The sequence below is a fragment of the Maylandia zebra genome, linkage group LG5, assembly GCF_041146795.1.
Source record: "Maylandia zebra isolate NMK-2024a linkage group LG5, Mzebra_GT3a, whole genome shotgun sequence".
Lineage (NCBI taxonomy): Eukaryota > Metazoa > Chordata > Actinopteri > Cichliformes > Cichlidae > Maylandia > Maylandia zebra.
The window spans coordinates 21,569,020-21,588,941 of NC_135171.1; the positions used below are offsets into that span (position 1 = coordinate 21,569,020).

Genomic DNA, 19,922 nt, shown 5'->3' on the forward strand with positions numbered 1-19,922 from the left:
ACTCCTACCTTTTATGTTATTTTTTTCACTGTAGGAAATCTATAGAAGTTCTGTTTATTGCTGGTTTTGTAAGCCAAGTTTTGAGACTATAGTCTATATTCCCAGCCTTTTCTGAAGTACAGTGGCTAACTTACCACTTTGTAATGCGATTTAAGATGTCACCAAACACGCCATCTTATGACTAAAAGTTGCACTAAATGTTAAATGGACTACAAACAATGGATTTTTCTTCTTCTTGCTATTCCCACGATACACTCACAAACCCTTTTCTATTTTCAGGCACAAATCTGTTCACATAAAGTCCTGGTAGAAATACTTCCAAGTAATTACTGCCAATTTACAAGCCAATTGTGGGGTGACCTATTTCTGAATGTTTTTTTGATAGATGTTCATCAAGTCTATATTAACAACGTGTCTAGTCTGGCTTCCACACCTGGAATGTGTAAATTATGAACTGGCTTATGGGCATGACCACACCCATGACTAGCCACTTGGCAAATAAACCAATCAAGAGGGTTAAAGGGTCAAAAGCTCAGAAGCTGACTGCTTCTTCTTCTTCCTAAACACAAGTCCCCCAAGCCGTCAGACTCCTGAACACTCAGTGACAGGACTGACACACACACCTTCATACACCAAGTTACTTTTTCCACAATGCTCAGTCTTTTGCACTGTCTTGTTCTATCTGGTGTTACACTGTCTTTGTTTTGTTTTTTTGCAATTTTTGCACATTGCACTTTATATAGTCCTGTGTTGATTGTCTGTTATATATTATATGTGGCACCATGGTCTTGGAGGAACATTGTCTCGTTTCACTGTGTACTGTACATGGTTAGAACGACAATAAAGCAACCTGACTTGACTTGAAGTCATTTTTAAAAAGAAAAAGTAATGTGTGCATAACAGCACAGACAGAGGAAGTAAAAGACATTTAAACCTGTGGAAATTGTTTAATACTCATCCTAAAGCTTCTGTTGGAAGTTCGTACAGGAGCTAGACTATGCTTTCTAAAAGCTACACTTTTAGTAGAGATGCCATTCTCCCAGGGGGGCAGCGGGACACAGGCCACTGTGCTGTGACAGAGAGCAGGATTGTGTAAGAGCCAGCATAACATCAGTCTAGGGGACAGAGAGCGACACAAGTGGACAAGGGGATGGAAGGATCAAACGGGGTGGAAATGTCACAGTAAATTACTCAAAGTCTCGAGCTAAAACGCTCAGGATCTTGTGTACTTTGTACCCAAAGGTTGATCTTGGCAACTAGAGACAAGCGCTGCTCCGAGGCCATTAGGGAATTAAAACAAAGAGGGAGGGCTAATGCAGACTTTTTTGACCCCTGAAGTCAAATATATCATCTCCCACTTCCAACAATAATGGTTCCTTTAACCAAACAAAACAAAAACCTTGTAACAGCAACATTTGAATCTTATCCATGACCCCTTGCTGTAACAAGTTTCAAAATAAGCTCCAGTCTTATCCTCCTATTTAAGCATCTCACTAGCTTTGTATTACTATTATCAAAAGCCAGACTGACTGCATCTGAGAAATGACAACATTCAATGAGAAGTTATCCGTCTCATTCAAAAGCATTAATGGACTGAGACAAGTCAAATTCACAGGGCTTATAGTTGGTTTAATCCAACATAAACACAGAGAAAGAGAAACCTAAGCACGAGTAAAAATGGGCCATTGTTCATAAAATTGTTAAAGCAACTTTCTTTTCCTAAAACCTGAATAGAAAATGCTGGACAATGCACACATTAAGCACACGCGGTAACCAGCAGCAGCAGGCCTTACTTGGGATGACACACTTGGGATGAGTCCAGAGACATCCACTACCACAGTGGCACGCCAAAAAAGTTAACCAAGCATGGTTGCAGCAATGCAGCAAATTAAAAGGAGAGAGAGCGAGAAAGTGGCAGGGTGCATGTGAGGCTGTGAGGAAGACTCTAATCACTCCTTATAAATATTTTCAGGCATTTTTTTTCTTTGCTGTTGTCTGGGCCAAACCACAGCAAAGAAAATGATGTCCTCAGAAGTAGTACAGACAGTTGAAACCAATCAAGATACAAAAGGCTGAGGAGGAAACGTAGGAGGGAGATTCTTTCGCAGCATCATGGTGTAATAATGGCCTCTCGCTATAAAAGTTCAGCTGAGGTCAAGATGTTATGAACGTCTAGTTCAACTAATCTAGGGATTTGGGTTCAGAGCAAAATTATGTTCTTTCATTCAAAAGGCAGTGGCGCTTACGATTTATTAAGACTCCTGTGCCTGATTCTCGTTATCATACAGAATACAGAAAAGCCAAGCATTTAAAAACACTTGTAATTATGAGAAGGGTGAAAATTAGGTGATGAATGTTCTGGATGTTCTTGTGCCAAGTGAAGCTTTTTTTTTTTCTGATGGCAAAGCGATGGGCTTAAAGGGGCGGTGTACTGGCTACAGTTTGGGTAATTCCCCCATTTGCACAGTTGCGCTTACCAGACTGCAAGGTGTGCAGAGTAAGTGAATGCAGTGCACACATGCATAGCATTCTTATATAGACTGTCATTAGTAGTCTTCAGTGTAGAAATGCATGCAAACTGTGCACGAACTGCACCCAAGCACAAGGGCTCCCACAGAACACAGTTTCCACTTATCTTACCTGGGGATCTCTTCTCCTTGCACCCGACTGCAGCCTGCCGCTCCCCACCTTTCCACCTGTGGCATATCCACCAGCCCTGGATCTCCGTGCAGTATTTTGACCACACAGACGAGAATCACAATCCCGGCGTCCAAAATCACAACTTCAAAAAAGGTAAAAAGCAATCCAGTGGAGCTCAAACGCCCAGATCCTGTTGCTGCATCCCGGTGGAGGACCGTCAGATGTGAACGCTATTTCTGAATCCCGAGGCAGCGCTGCTCAGCGTGGGCTGAACTCAAGCAGGAGCAGAACAGTCCAGACTTGCTCGGATGCCTGAAGGGGAGTCCTGAGCTCTCCCTTTCTGCTGCCTTTTTTTAACCTCATTCTCTTTTCCTGTCGTCCCTCCCTGCTGCTGACTGAAAAGCAGCCCATGCAACCGTTTACATGTGAACAGTAATCTCGTTACTTCTACCTGGAAAACTTCTGGTCACATGATTTTTATCCTGCTGTAGACCGACTTGGAAAAAGTTATGTGCACCGGTGGTACTATCACAAAACAAAAACAATAGTGACTAGTACTTAATGAAATATTTAGTTTAACTGAAAAATGTGTAACCAATGATCTCAGACTGTACATTAAAATTCCTCAACAAAACAAAAACTGTAATAAAAAACAGCCTTTCTATGCCTGTACTTTGATGTGGTGCTAATGATGCTCAAGGCTAGCTTCTAAACAGCTTCTTAACCAGGGTGCTGCAACTTTATTTTGGAGGGTTTGTGGAGTTTGTTTATTATAAAAACAAAGTTAAAAGATTTTAAATGAGGCTTTGCTTAAAAGGAAATGCAGAAGAGTTTCCCAGAAGGCTCCAAAAATAAACATGTAATTATGTCAGGAGTAACATGGATAGGCAAACCCTCATGAAATTTGCTTACAGACACATAGTAATATAACAAATTAGGGATAGCGCAGTAGAAATCATATGTTTATTTTATTTTTCCTATGGGCTTATAAACCTTATTATAACCCTTTCATTCATTTTTAGACTAGAAATGCTTATTTTACTACAAAAATAATTAAGATTTTAAAAAATAAAAATACCTATAGGTCAGAGAAACCTGCGACATAATGAAATTCCCACGATATAAATTTAGAGATAAATCTTGTGACACAAGACAGCAAGTGCAACTAGCTTAACAACTGCCTTGTGTGGAAAAAGCATAAACTGTCAACATCATGCAAATTAAGTACCAGTTTCTAAATTTGAGCAAAATAGGATATGGGGTTTGATACCTCACCTTCTCAATGCAAGACTTTGACTCACTTTAGTCCCCTGCAGCTTGATGGACTTCAGTTTGGTCAGTTTACGAAAGGGGGTAAACCCTCTGCTTTGACAGGATACTTCTTTGGTCATTAGCAAGGAAACAGTATGAGTTAAAACTGCAGAGTCTCTGCTCATCAGTATGCACTGGGATATTGGATCAACATTCCTACTTAACCTCAGTGCAGATGCAAATCACAGAAAAGTATTTTTAATTAGAAATGGAGAGGCAGGATTGCCTCATTATCATTTGAGGTTTTAAAAGCATGCTTATCCAGCCACTGTTTTCATCAGCATTTGTCAACAGCTTATCATTTTTTTTAAGTGTTTTCATGTGTGGTTATAGATTATGTGTGACAGGCATAGCTTCTTTGGTAGCAACCGAAGGTTTGGACTGCTTTTTTTTTTTCAAGAAACATATCCACAGTTTTTGCTGTAATTGTAGTTCACACTGTAGTTAATGCCATTTGAAACACTTTAAACTGGAAGCAAGAACCTACCAATTTAATCAAAGAAAAAGATTTATGGTAATGAAAGTGTATCCTTCATAATATATGTACCGTTGTTCAATAAAATGAATGCTCTTCTACAGGGAGCTGACAGACACTCCCTGGTTCTGTTACTTCTTGCCAAAAGCCATCACCCTACCAGCCACTCTGAGCCTCTGTAACTCACATCAACACCAAATTAGACTGCTCGGCATTCTTTGCAGGGCAGCTTCCTATTGTTAACTTTTACTAGCGTGCTAGTTATTGTTGCCATAGCAACGACTGCACATCTGCGCTATACCTATTATATTCATGCAGGATTATTCTGACTGTATGCACTATTTACAGGTAAATTACACTCCTACTCTTAAATGGAAGTGCTGCACTTCATATGTCATATGGTGTTGTGAGTTCTGTTTTTATGATATCTGAAGTGATTAAAGTCCCAGATTAGATTTTTCATGCTCTCTTCCTCTTCTGTTCAGAGGGTACATTTACCACTGAATTAAACCTCAGAGGTTTCTTTTTTTTTTCCACTTTAAGCGAGAGCCAAAGGCAGACTCTGGTGTAAACAATCAGGCAGGAAGGCAGACAGAAATCTGTGCTAGGCAGATGTGTTGTGTAGCTCTGGATCTTTTGAACCAGCCAGCAAAACTGAAACCATAACCATGCTGCACTAATAAAAACACATTCCAGTACAGAATGTATGTTCTCCTGACAATGCTTTTTTAACCTCTGCTGGTTGGGAACGATTGAGACAAGATGACTTGTGGTTTAAAGTTTGTACTTTGCACATCACCTCGCTGATTTAGTCTCATGTGTATCCTTCAATCATAATCATAACCAAGATACAACAGTAAACAGCCCATGTGGCTTGAATTCAATTCCCAGACCTGCTGAATTCCTTTGGTCAGGGCGGAAGTGAGTAAGACAGTTATCCTGTCCCCAGCTTTTTGGATCATTCTTTCCTGTAGCCAGGAACTGTGGACAGTTATTATAGTAATTATTTCAAATATATGCATTTACTTCAGCTGCAAGAATTAAATTGTGTGAATGTGGCACTGGGTTCTGCTGGAAAACATCTTACTTGTTCAGTAAAACCTAAAAATAGTTTAAGAAAAGAGAGAGTGAATCATATCTTAAGAGAATCATCCGTCTACTCGGTTCTGTTTTCATAGATGTGCGGCCAGGAGAACGTGTCAGTGGAGGGATGTCATGAGAGCTCCGCCATGTATGCAGTGAGTTCAGGAGTTCTCATGGCAGTGTTCAGCCTGGAGACATAATAGGACATAATGAACCCCATATGATTAAAACAAGATCAAGGAGGCAGGGATTACAGCTTGTAATATTTTAAAAATGAACTTCTTCAAGCAACTTGCTATCAGCAAGTGTGAACATTGTGGAGGACTGAGTTGGCACTGGTTACTTCATCTCATCTCGGTTTCTGTCATATTCAGAGTCAGTTACTCCATAATAGCCTTGATAATCTGTGGTGCTACTATTTTCTTTACAATTTCTCCACTAAACATTTTTATTTATTTTTTTGTTGTTTTAAAGATTAAGAGAGGTGCGCACAGGTACTGGGTGGTGACGTGTGATGTCTGTTTTCTGTGCTTTTCCTTGTGATTGACACCAGTCTCTCCATTTCCTGTTCTCCCTTTACCCTTCATTTTTTTGCACACGTTGAGGTGATTTACCTGGGTTAGACATTAAAGGAGAGTGCAACGTTTCTTCATGTAGGTACTAATTTTGTTCTCTCACCATTTTAAACAAACCAATCGTGTGAAACGATTTAAGCCTTCCTTTGGTTTTTGTTTGTTGCAGACAGGTCTTAAATCAGACTGGTGAGTGACAAAGAAATGCACCATCTGTGTTTGTTTACCAGACTCAACCAGGCAAAGACAATAGACTGGCCCTCTGAATGGCTTTGGAAAATGTAAAGGAGGACAGAAATTTCGGAATTGTGATGCATTTTCATTAGGTTTAGAGCGTTCCCTCATCATAAAGCTAGCCTTCTTACAACACCAGAGTCGATAAGTAATAGATAAATAGTTAAATGAAAGAAAAGTTCCTGTTTTTTTTTTTTGCTGTCTATTAAACATCTATCAAAAAAAGTAAAATAAATAATTAAATAGAAAAGTTTCTGTTAATTAACAAAGCAATCTGAGCAATGAGCCACCAGTTTAGCAAATTAATCATTAAGCCCAAAGAGTTTAAGTCATTTACCACAAAAGCATTTCTTCATCATGTACAAAACACTGAGACATATTGTTGAAACTGCACTCAGTATCTTTATATCAAGATATCATAGGGATTAAACATGTAGTTAAGCTTCTTTACACTGACAGAAAGGGGAATTTCACTGGTGTGGCCCACATAGGATCAAAGTGGGCTGGATGTGACCCACAATGTAAAATGAGTTTGACATCCCTGCTTTAAGGTTATCTATACAAACTGCTTTTTCTTCTGTTTGTCTGTACTACAGGACACAACAGAGGAGTGTTTAGTTAAGAATTCACAAACTACTCACCTTGTTTTGGCAAGGAAGGAGGGCGATGAACAGCCAAGCTTCCTCTTAATTCCTTAATCACCTGCAGCTTTCTTCTTAAATACCACACGTCCAGGTGACAAATAGCACAGTGAAATGCTCTCGTAACTAGATTACAGAAGAACGAGAGGTGAGAAGAGAACATAAAGCATGGAGTGTTCTGACAGGTAAAGTATAATTAAAAAGGGAAATTGTCAGATTGGTACATAGCTGTGTCCAGTGTTTGGTGGGGGTGGTTAGCAGCTTAAAGTCAAGATTTAGGTTTGTAGGAAGGTTAGGAGGCTGGGTGATTTTCCTTTTTTCTCTTTTGAAGTTTGAAAGGTTAACGCGATCGTGGTGCATGAAGAAAAGCTATGATGACTAGAAAAATGACATTTCCCCAAAAGTCAGCTGATAATAAGTCGCAGTAAAGTGCTACACAAAAGCTACTCGAGTTCCTGCTCATGCTTGTGAAATAAAGACGTCTGTAGACATTTGTGAATAGAAGCAGTAGCACAGTCAGTGTAATTAATTGTCACGGACCCAGCTCTGGAGGACTCGGGGTCCGTGAGCAGTTTTGACTCACCTCCCGTTGATATTGTTGTTATTATTATTTTGGTGATGTGTGTGTTTTTCTGCACTGTGCTGTGTTAGTCTGTGTCCCACTCATATGTATAGGCAGGGTATGGGTGTGTATGTCTGCGGGTGTGGCTGGAGGATGGAGCTCAGCCACCTGCAGGCCTGAGGGGTGTGGCCCTGCGGAAGGACTGGCCACACCTGAAGTTCATGCCACACCTGTTGGTGATCAGGGCTCGTCGGGGGAGCTACTTAGGAGAGAGTTGGAGCTCCCACCGGCGCGGGATCATTAAGCTAAGACTCCAAGTCAGTGTGTAGCATTAGGAAGTGCGGATCGTGTGTGTGTGTGTGTGTGTGTGTGTGTGTGTGTGTGTGTGTGTGTGTGTGTGTGTGTGTGTGTGTGTGTGTGTGAACGGCTGCTCCTGTATTGTCCTGCAGGTGAAACGAGGGACCAGAAGGGCAGCACGCACAGGGTGTGCAGTAACACAACAGCGACGAGCACAGACGTCGGAGGGAAGCACGCACATGGGGTTCGAGGGAGCAACGGGGAGTTATTGTGTTTACAGCTTTCCACTGTAAATAAAGAGCACTGTTTGCATCGCAGAGTCTGCGTTTTGGGTCCTCCTTTCCCCACATCCCCACGGTCTGCCAGCGAGACCGTGACATTAATATAATGATTGCACTGACAATTTCACCTCCAACCTCATAGTGTCAAGAATAAAATCTTAACTTTTACTCGTTATTACTTCTTTTTTGAAAATAACATGCATTTAAAAGTAAATTACAGTGTCCATATTTTACAGTACTATTCTGACCAGATGAACACCTTTTTGATCATCTGTTTCCAAACCAGCACACTGTGACTCAAAGCATTTCATTTGCTCTTAGATGTGTCACTGTTGCCTCAAAACAAACGCTGTGTGTTAGGAAACATGCCGTCGCTGCAGAATGCTCTGCTTTGAAAGGCTTCACTTCTTCAGGTCTCTGCTCGGGATGAGTTCCCACTGGCTTGCAGACAGAAGGCAGCAGTTGATGTTAATACCGGGTTTTTTATTAACACTGTGGAAACATGTCTGAACAAACGGATGTAAACAATAGCAGTGTCTTTGATGATTCACCAGTCTGGGCTGGATGTTGATTTCCTCTGTAATAGCACCGATGGGCATTGTCATTCTTGGCTGGAAGATCCAACATGTTTTAAAAGATTTAGAGGCAAAACCTCAGGATTAAATGACTGTCACGTCTTTATTAAAATTAAAAATTAAAAACAAAACATAATTGAAAACGAGCAATTATGTGTCTCTTTAATCTTTGTACCAGTCTCTAAGGTATAGAGACAGCTGCTTTTTGTTTTGGAGAAGCTCATCCCTGCATAATTTAATTATAAATCAGAATTTGTGTGTGGTCCCCTTTCAGAGTTTTAAAACACCACTTTACCTTTCCAGCTGTCCCATTACTCTATAACAACAGGGTTCGTGGGGCTTAAACAGAGAGCGTAGACTTCCAAATATCACTGTGATTCACTTTCAGGTCTCCACTGCTCTTCCTGTGAGCGTTCTGTCTGCGTAGGTACATATTAACCCCTCTTGTAGAACTTCTCATGTCTTTTAGGTGAAATACACTGTTCATCACAAGGATTTTTGACCTTTGACTTGAGCAGTAGTGCGCTGGGTCCAACAGTAAACGCTGCTTTGATAAAGCAGTTATTTGAATTGTTTGGAAATACACACTTTGTTTCTCAGAGTTTGATGAGTGGATCAGTGGAATTTTTTCCAGCAGACATCGCAGAAGCACAGCTGGAATTAATAGCAAGGTTCAAGGTTCAAGGCTCTCTATTTGTCACATGCATAGTTATACAAGTATAACACACAGTGAAATGTAACCTGACACGCTCCTCGACATGTGCAAAAATGGGGGTGGGGGGGGTAAAGGAAGAACATTATATATATATATAGTATATACATTGGGTGAATGTGCAGTAGTAGCAGCAAGCAGGTGAATTCTGTACATTAATAAGAATAGACATCTGACTATTTTACAGAATAGACAATATAAACATATTTAATTATTAATTATTCATTATTATAATAATTATTAATAACTATCCTAAGAGAAAAAAATTCCTAACAATAAGAGGATTTCCTGCAAGCAAGGATTTGGCAACAGTGGGAATGAAGAATTCACTTTTAACAGGAAGTGACCTGGATTCGAACCGCACGATCTGATATCCTCGTGTTGGTGTTGTTCCCAGATCATCATACTAAATGTTGTTCCAGGATCAACATTGCAAGTGACCAATCAGAATGTTGTGACGTCATACTTTTGCGACTTTGGGAAAAACCGGCGTAAAACAAAAAACTGTGCTTAAGCTGCGTGAAACCGCCTCTGTCCGCCGATCAACGGACCCTGACCCTAACCCTAACCGTAACCCTTTAATAAACAGTAAGCAGAATTGATATTGTCCTTGCAATGTTGGAATTTCATAAATGCACGAATGGCTTGGCGCGCAAAAGAATAACGTCACAACAATGTGATTGGTCACTTGCAATGTTGAACCTGGAACAACATTTTCATGATGGTCTGGGAACAACACCAACACGAGGATATCAGATCATCCAGCTGAACCAGGATCAGGGACGGCCTGCAATCAGCTTTGACCAGATTTGGGATAGGTTGGTAAAAAGAAGAGCAAAACACCCACTATGGGAGAAAATCTTCAGTATTAAAGATATAAGAAGACAATCAGAGGCTTACAATCAGTGTTGGTCAAGTTACTTGAAAAAAGTAATCAGTAACTAATTACCGATTACTTCCCTAAAAAAGTAATCCCGTTACTTTACTGATTACTTATTTTCAAAAGTAATTAATTACTTAGTTACTTAGTTACTTTTTAAAAACACGATTTACAACCTGAATAGGTGATAAAGCGATAGATCTTTCAGCCCAATTCTACTTTTTCTGCATAATCCATCATACAAAATGTAATCAAAAGGAAAAGTCTCTTTTTAAAACTTGTTATATTAGTTTTAATCTTTTAACTTTTTGCATCAAGCAAAAATTTAATTATATGCAACATCCTCTGACTGGAAGAAATTAGTTTAACATTTAAACCTATTTTCTGCACATTCCAGCACATAAAATATTTTTTTGTGTGTGTGTTTACACTCACTCTTTCAAATAGATGCAAGTAAAACACAGCAGAAAATAAATAACATCAAAGACTAGCGGTCCTGTTGCTCTATTTTCACCTGTAAAGCAGGAGTGGGGTAGGCGGAGGTTTACCCTGGTGCAGGTGTGCTGCAGCGGGCAGTGGAAGAATCCACGAGTTTCTCTGTGAATTTCCCATTACGTCGTAGCGCACTCGGTGCTTGTTTGGAAGTTTAGGGGGTTTTTTCGCTGTAAAAAGAAGTTTTCTTCCCACGCACAACGGACACTAATGTTTTTGTCACTTTTTATGGAATCAAACTCAAAATAAGGTCAGTACTTCCACGCTTTAAACGCTGCACGCTCATACTCTCTCCCGCACTCGATATATGATCCATTGTTGATCTGCACACAGCTGTTGTCACGAACGTCGCACTTGCTTACGTCACTGTCATGAGACATTCTCGCAAAAAAATCACAGTTTTAGTAACGCAGTTACGTTTTTTGCAATAGTAATCCCTTACTTTACTCGTTACCTGAAAAAAGTAATCAGATTACAGTAACGCGTTACAAGTAACGCGTTACTGCCCATCTCTGCTTACAACACAGGTTTCAAAGGAAAAACTAACAGAGCAAAGAAAACTAGAAAACTGGAAGAAAGGACACAAATTAAAGTGGGAAATAAGTACAACTAAAACCACGAGATATAACATGAGGTCCACTAGCCTTTATTGTATTGTATAAATAATTATGAAAAAAATGCTCTTTTAGTGAATTTTGCCTGGGAACTTCTGCGATATAACACTGAGGAGCTGTGGAGGTTGATGTTTTGTGCACACACTGCCTACTGTCACTGTGAAACCTGTGACCTTTCTAAGTAAATGGGACTTCTGCATTTTACAAATTGTACACATATAATTTTCAGAAATCATACATTTATATTTGGAACATATGAAGAAATTTAAATTATAACCTTAGTGAGAAGCAACAAACAAAATCAGATGGTGTTAGTCATGGGTTGGAAATACTGAGGTTTAGTTTAAAGGGTGGGTAATGGTTTAATTGTTCCTAGCTTGATTTCCAGACAGACAGCTGACTAAGCCTCTTCTCACGCGTATTGACTCAAACAAGCATTTTTGTGTGGTCTAACAAACAAATCTGGCTCATCTTAATGTACACGGATAAACACAGCAACACTCAGCCAGTGTTTCGGAATATACTTTTTTTTATTTACAAAATACATCCGCTATTTTCAAATAGCGATTCAATGAGTCATGTGCAGTTTGCAAGGATTTAATGCTTTACTGAGGGTGCATGTGCACTAGGAATAAAATGTGCAGCTGAGATTCTAGTTTAATGCTGACAGAAAGTAGAGGAGCGGTTTCTGTATGTACATGATTTGGGGGTATCATACATCATCTGGAGGCCACATGTTCGATCTTAAAAACCTCCAGAGTAAACTGTGCAACAATTCAAATACATTTGTACCCTTATTGTGACAAATTCATAGGAGTGAATAAGGAAAGTATCACAGTACCACAGCAGGATCCGAGAGGATGGGACATGTGCAGTCTGGTGCAGGGTTGCTTTTAAATAGCACGGTCTGTATGTATTGCACCACCACTAGAGGGAGCCACAGGACAATGACTTCCCAGCTCAAGTCATACGAGTGTCGTTAAAGAGGTGGAAGTATTTTAATGTATGCCGTTACAAAAGTCAAACAAACGAAACTCACGTGACAGGAAGTGAACATTTCTAAACCATGTGTAATATATTAGTGTTCTGCAATAACTGGTCCTAAAATTACGTTTTGGCAAAAGCTGTGGATTTTTGTTTGTTTTTAGAGAGCGGTGGCTTCCTCATTGGTATCCTTCTAATGGAAACCAAACTCCATGGACTGTGATTTCTTTTCTAACCCATCCATCCATCTTCTTAAAACTGATCATTTGAAAGGGCTTTATAACAGCTGGTATAAAAGCTATACCAGCTGTTATTAAGCAAGATGTGAGGTACTTTGGACAGGTTGCCTGTCCATCACAGAGCTTATTGTATATGCAAGAAGCAGAAGTAGTGAAGGCAGATGAGTTTAAATACCTGGAGTCAACCATCAAAGGCAAAAGACAGGAACAAGTGCACAAGAGAGGTAAAAAGGAGAGTGCAGGCAGGGTGGAGTAGGTGGAAACCAGTGCCAGTAGTGAGACCTGCAGTGATGTATGATTTGGAGATAGTAGCACTAAGAAGAAGGGGACAGTAGGCCGAGTTAGAGCTGATTTTCATTGGCAGTGACAAGAATGGACAAGAAATGACTAATGTAGAAGAAGAACACCAATGAATGTAGTCAAGCTTCTCAAATCTTCTAGGTTGTTTGATTCCCCGCTTCTAGGGAGAATAGAGATGAACACCTGAACTCTCCGTGATTATTCTTTAACCTTTTAAATCAGTAATTTCTTAATATTTCTTTCTTAAAAATCATAAGTTCAAGCAGTTCCAGATGCTTCCTGTGAGTAATGTCAAAATGCTTTTTTCTTTTAATGACTTGAGCTCATTTGTCTCCATCTAGCTTTTACTGAAATTTGTTGCCTCTTACAGTCACTTGAATATATTCAAAGTCAGCACAGGGAAAGGTTCTCCTTCAGGGCTTGTTGGCAAAAAGCATTTCTAAAGTGTAATTTCCTGTAAACCCAAAAGGCAAATATGATATGAAACAAAGTCAAACATGATACAATATAAGAATCATACTTCCACACCGATAGGTAGTCCCTGAGCTTTTCATTGTGACATGTGCTCATTGTATATATTGTATTGGTGTGGGAATGAAATTGGTACAATTAAAACCAGAATTACATTCTTTCTGTGAAGATGAGACAAAAATGCAGAGTTCTTTAAAACACTACACAAACCATCTTTAAGAACATGCCATGAAGGTAGATGGTCACTAGAGAGCAGCAGAGATTCAGCACTGAGACTTCGAGTCTTTGGGATTAACTCATAATTTTGGTACCATAGTCTTGTGTTGATTACATTTCAGTTTTGCTAGCAATCAAGAGTTGTTACATATTTCAGATGAAGTAAACACAAGTGTAGAGTCGCTCGGCATACAGGTTAAAAGTAACTCTGTAAATGTCAAGGCTCAGTTTACTCACAGAGGATTTAGCTGAAAGTCGAGCTTTTGTTCTAGTACAGAGGAGCAGTAATACTCAGTCCCTGTGACCTTTTGTTTAAACCAACAGACAAATGTTCGATCAGCTGAGGATGAGTTACTGTTTTCTCATCGTGATGCCTTTTGGTGACCTTTCGATGCTTGCCACAGAATTTCAAATCGTCAAAATCATACCACCTTAACAAATTTGAATGTAGTCACATGTGACTGAAATTTCTCTCGGTTGATCCTTCCACCCATATTTATTTATTTCCTTTCATCTTCATGTTCTTCATGTTCAGACCTGTCAGTTTTGTGACACTACAAAAAGTGGAGCAATAATAGAGCAAGGCGTGGAGAGTTCAGATCCCTGCCCATCCTAATGTTTTTGAGAGATTTAGTCTGGGTCTTAATGACTTATTGCTGCATCATTATCCTGCATGTTTGCAGTATTTAGACATACACAGCTGGTAACTAAGCCACTGCTGTGCTTTTATCAGTCATAAATGTTGTGAAAGCAGAGGAATAGATAACCCCCCTTTTTCATACACAGAACACACACCCATTAAGAAGAGTTTCTTTCATTTGTGCTAAATGAGTTTTGTAGTAAATAGCACACAATGATGCTTGAGGAAGAAAAGAAAAAAGGCTTTCTGAGAGTCCTCATAAAGGGTGAGAGGTCCTTTCTTTTCTCAAAGCCCTACTGAATAGACTGCTGCCTGTTCTCTCTTTTTGGACATAATGAAATACAGTAGACTTCCCCTGCAGCCCTTTCAGCCCTGTTGGACACACACACTCACACACACACACACACTTGGCCATTTTTCCATCATTTCAGAAACCATTACATTGACTTATGTTCGTTTCCTGGAAACGCACTCTAACATGAATCTCAACTACTGCTTGCCTAACTGTGCCCATGATTGTAATCTTAAAATGTTTTAGGATTTTTGTTTGGACCCCATAAGGAAGACATGTCCCCATAAGGAGATATAGTAAATAGTCTAGGTTTCCACACTGAAGGAAATACATGTATCATACACACAAGTGTGCACACGATGTGCAGTGGACATTTCCAACAATGGAAATTGTAATCACACTAGAAAATTTATGAGTGGACAAATGTGTATTAAACAAAGCTGAGTGATAGTGGCACAGTGTGTATAATGCTTTGAGGCTTTGATACCTGCTCAAGTTGATGACTTCTGTTATTTACACATGACGAGGAGTCTGAAAGTTGAATCCTTGTACTAGTGATGTATGTTATAGTTCATAAAACAGTTTTTTTTAAGCAAGTACTGACAAGCATCATTTGTATGCCACTCAAAAATGCAGGTTTCAAACTCAGATGAATTCAGACACTCTTCATCAGTGCCACTTTTCATGTGACAAAGGGATTAATCTGAATAGATTTAAAAACAGAAATGCTTTTGATTGATTAGATGTTGGTATGTGTCTAAATGCACCAGAAAATTATCGAAGCCAGCTGCTCCAATGGTTTTCTTTTAATTTCCAGTTTTAAAATGTGGTCTCTGACTGGTTTTCAGGCTCTCTGAATTAAACGATGCGGTGTCAGGTTCTTGAAAAGATTTTTAGGTGTATCAGCTTTTCACCGCTGGCAGTTTATTTATTTGTTTATTTACCAAGTACCAATTTCTATTTTCTCCCAATTTATTTGAGACATAAGAAAACTGCTCCGATCTGTTCATGGCTCTTTGTCTGTAACCTATGATATAATGAATTATAATACATTGAATCGTGGTGTTTTTCATAACGCTGTAAACATTGGGAGAGAAATGCAAAAAAATGCTTTTGTGCTCAAATACTTGAAAAAATATATGACTATAAAGAGTTCTATAAAGAAACGCTTCTCATGCGTCTGATATTTTACAGTGCAGATGAAGAGAGTAAGGCTGGGTTTGCTGTATATCTGTAGCCCTGGTGGGCTGACATGTGATGACAGAAGACTGGCAGCCTCCTCCATCTGGCCTCGCTCTTGGAAGCAGTCTGGTTCACCTATCTGTGTGTGTCTGAAACCCTGGCTCTTGGCTGACTGCCCTACGACCATAAATTACTGTGTTCGTGATTGTATGCTTCCAGTGTGTTTGTGTCGCAACAGTTGTGTCTGTGCCCATTCATATGTGTGTTTGTGTTTCTGGCTTTAAATTTATCCTCAGGTGTTGCTGAGAAATTTCCCAACTATAATAAGTCACGATGTTGTGGATGCGCATGCACAGATCATCCTCACCACAAACTTATATATTCAAAGAGAATTCCAGGAAGAGTCATTTAATGCGTCACAGTTTCAGTGTGTGTGTCTGTGCTTGTCTGAGGTGAATTAACAACTCCAGTCATGTTCACACCATCCCCACCTCTTTCTCTCTGGTTTCTTTATCCTCTTTTTTTTTTTTTACCTCCTGCCTGTTCTTCCATCTGCTCAGGGGTCTGTGTTGGTTGTGTGTTTAAGGCTATTCTTACTGGGCAAACATGCTCCATTTTCTTGAGAGAGGTTTTGTCACTTTGTCAGAGCTCCTCACATTCACCCTCACACACATTCAAGCACATGTCCAAACAAAAACTTCAAACATGCTCAAATACAACATTTGCTCAGCTAAGTTAGGCAACTGTATTCAGCATTTTTTAAACCAACAGTGGCTTAAAACACCTACTACTATGAAAAATGGGTGACTTGTAGTGACAAATCAGTACATGACTGTGCAGTTTCCCTCAGCCCTAAGGGGTTTTAGCATTTTTCAGCTAGCTGATTTAGCTTCTACTCTCATTACTGCCATTCCCAATACCAAAAAAACAGACAGATGAAGTCAGTGACCAGCTGGTGGATGTGAAGCAGTATTTAGTCAAGTCATTAACACACACAAGTCCATTACTATTCAAAAGTCTTGAACCACCGATTGTGCTGGAAAACTGAGAAACAGGTTTAGTAATTCATTAAAACCAAATCAGAAATACAATATCTAGACCCTTTCCAAAAAATTTGAATATCAGGGAAAAAAATATTTGTCTTCAAAACGTTAAACTTTCAGAAATTATCGATTCAGGGCCCACAACTTAAATTATTTCAAGTACTTCGTTGTTTATTTGTACATAATTTGGGCTTCCAGCTTATAAAACCCACGAAAACAGGAATTCAAAAAAATTAGAATATGGTGAAGACATCAGCCCAAATTTTACAGGGCATGAATGTTTTAAACTGAGTGTCACACACAACTCATCTACTAAACTCAAAGCACCTGCACAGGTTTTCCCAGGTGTCATTAAATTGCTTCACTTTGATTCAATTGTCTCAGTTAGGTTCAATATGGGGAAGACTGCATACTTGACAACTGGCCAGAAGAGCATCACTGATACCCTCCATAGGATGGGTAAGCCACAAATGTTCATAGCTAAGGAGGCTGGCTGCTCACAGAGTGTTGTGTCCAAGCATATCAATGGAAAGTCTAGTGGAAGGGCAAAATGTGGCAGGAGAAGGTGCACCAGCAGAAGGATCTATGGGGTATTATCAAGGGGAAAATGAGGTCCAACAGACCCAAAAACAAAGAAGAGCTGACAGCAAGCATCAAAGAAATCTGGGCTTCCAAAACTCCCAGGCAATGCCACAGGCTGATTGCCTCAATGCCACAGCGCATCGGGGCGATGATTAAAGCAAAGGGATTTCCCAAACAAGTATTGTAGATTGACATATTGTTTTGAAAGTACCACATTTTGATTGATTTGATGTGAATTTCTTCTTTTTTTTCTGCAAAAACTGAGTAACATGTAACATGTAAAGTAAATGGTGATGTCTTCACAGTATTCTAATCTTTTGAATTCCTGCTTTCATGGGTTTTATGAGCTGGAAGCGCAGATTGAAATGTGTCCCATTGTTTGTTTTTCTATACAGGTATGCTTTTACTGCACTGCCAGTGTGTTTGCCTTGTCAATTAGATTTCCAGATGGTATTGCATGGTGGATAAAAATCTAATGGTAATTTCCTGCATTCATAATTTTATGATTTTTGACAAGATCTCCAACACCACTGGCTGAAATGCAGCCCAAACCATGACAGAGCCTTGTTTGCCTGCTTTATGACTGACTTCTTGATCGCCACATGGTGTCTAAACACTACAGGCCTTGGCTTACTTATTATTGTTATTGGAACCTGCTCTGCTATGTAGCTTCATCAAAGTCTAATTGCCAGATGGTTTATCACTCAAACTTTATATATAAATAGAGCAGCATGACGGTGTTGTGGTTACCACTGTTGCCTCACAGCAAGAAGGTCTTGAGTTTGACTCCACCACCTGGCTGGGGTCTTTCTGTGTTCTCTCCTTTTTCTCCGTGGATTCTCTCCTGGTACCCTGGCTTGCTCCCACACTCCAAAAAGTTCACATGGTTGTCTGTCGCTCTGCATTTGCCCTTCGATAGACCCCCACCCCCCGACCCTGACAAGGATAAGTGGAAGAGAATGTTTAGATATATTACGTGTTCACTTATTGAAATAATCATAATTAATTAATTAATTAGTAACAGTAAGAAAGTGTAAAATATACTGAAAATTTTATTCACTCTTTAATATGTCAGGATCTTTTACTCTATAGAGTTATGAGGTGAGACACAGTGCAAGCAGTCTGGTATCTCTGCCTATTAGAAGTACTGACACAGAGACACAAACGGACAGGATAAGAGCGATCTCTTCCCCTCACGAGCTATATTTTGTAAACTTTGTACCACTGTGAGTCTGTATATATAGAGAGAAGCCTTTGAAACTGTCCTGATGCATCCAGCAGCTGCTTGACCTGCCACTGATATTGGTGGGTTCTCATGGCGTGTTGTCTTTGTGTTGGGGTCCTGGGCCTGGCACCCATCACACACAGGAAACAGGCCCTGGCCCTGAGCTGCACATTAAACACACAGGAAATACACACAGGAAACCATGTCTCAATTCTTCGTGCAAGACTCGCACACTCCTCCATCCTGCACTCCTCTCCTCCAGAGAAGGGCTGGCCGCCAGAGCCCTGCTGCACACTCAGCTGACAACCTGTCTAATTTCTCTGCAGTGTGTGCAGTCTGCTGCAACCCAATCACCCCACATCCTCCACATCCCCCGCAACTGACTCAGATCCACCATGACCCCTCCAACCAAAACTGTTTTTTTTACAAAGTAGAAGGTAGGACAAAGGTCACAACACTTTTCTGCACACAGAATTGTTGCAATTAAATTATACTTCCATAAATGCTCTTTTACATTTTCATGCACTTAGACACCCTAATGTTTTTATCATAATCAGAAAAATGAGAGATGCTGACCCTTTTTTTTTTTTTTTTGCCTGTCCCATTTGGTTCTTTAGCCATCAGAATTGTTGTCTGAAGACCAACAAGGATACCCAATGGATTTACTTTGCCAAATGGATCATCGTGGCATTGCCGTATTGGTCCATTTGGTCGATCTTTGTTTTTATTATTTATTATATTTTATTTTCAGATGTTACAGACGGGACAGACATGAGTGAGGGATAGGAAAGGGAGAAAGAAAGAGGAAGGAAAGGAAAAACAGAAGGGGAGAGGGACAGTGAGAAAGGGGGGGAGAAAAAAAATAAAAATCTCCTGGATCACCTGTTGAGAGAAGAATAGAAAACAAGCAGGAAAAAAAATAAAGCAACATACTAAACACAACACCATCGCATTAATCTAGCTAAGTGTAAACAGCAGTAAATACTAAATATTCAATGTTGTTGTGCAGCACGCAGGACAGATGTGCTTCGAGGTAGCAGCCAAGAAAGGTGTAATTTGGGTCTACGAGCAGTGAACACCCGTGTGCATACCTGTGTGGATCCGCGCGCTTGCATTCCAAAGGTTTCTCCATGTAATGATCTGCTAGGGAGTGTGTGGGGGGGCCACAGCCCCGTCCTCCGGGGTGTGAAGCGGGTATGGAGGAGATCAAAACTCCAGACATCCAGAGGCCCCCAGAACACAAGAGACCATGGAAGACCAACAGAGGGGCAGCCGCGCCACTGTTCCAGTAAGAGCTGAGGAGAGTCCCAGATGAGGGCTCACTCAGCAGCCGCGGAGCAGAAGCCAGGGGGAGTTGCAGTGACGCGCCCATGAGCTCC

The 19,922-nt window shown here is 40.1% G+C and overlaps 1 protein-coding gene across 2 annotated transcripts in view; it reads right to left on the reverse strand.

Moving 5' to 3' along the window:
- col7a1 (collagen, type VII, alpha 1) overlaps window positions 1–3,113 on the reverse strand; it is a 55,310-nt gene extending 52,197 nt beyond the window's left edge. Inside the window, exon 1 of one of the 2 annotated variants that reach the window (XM_004544847.3) lies at window positions 2,641–3,113. The gene's annotated coding sequence lies outside the window, so the exon portion shown is untranslated. The remainder of the gene's footprint in view (window positions 1–2,640) is intronic. The other variant, XM_004544848.3, reaches the window with a different exon arrangement.
- Window positions 3,114–19,922: the final 16,809 nt, after the last annotated feature.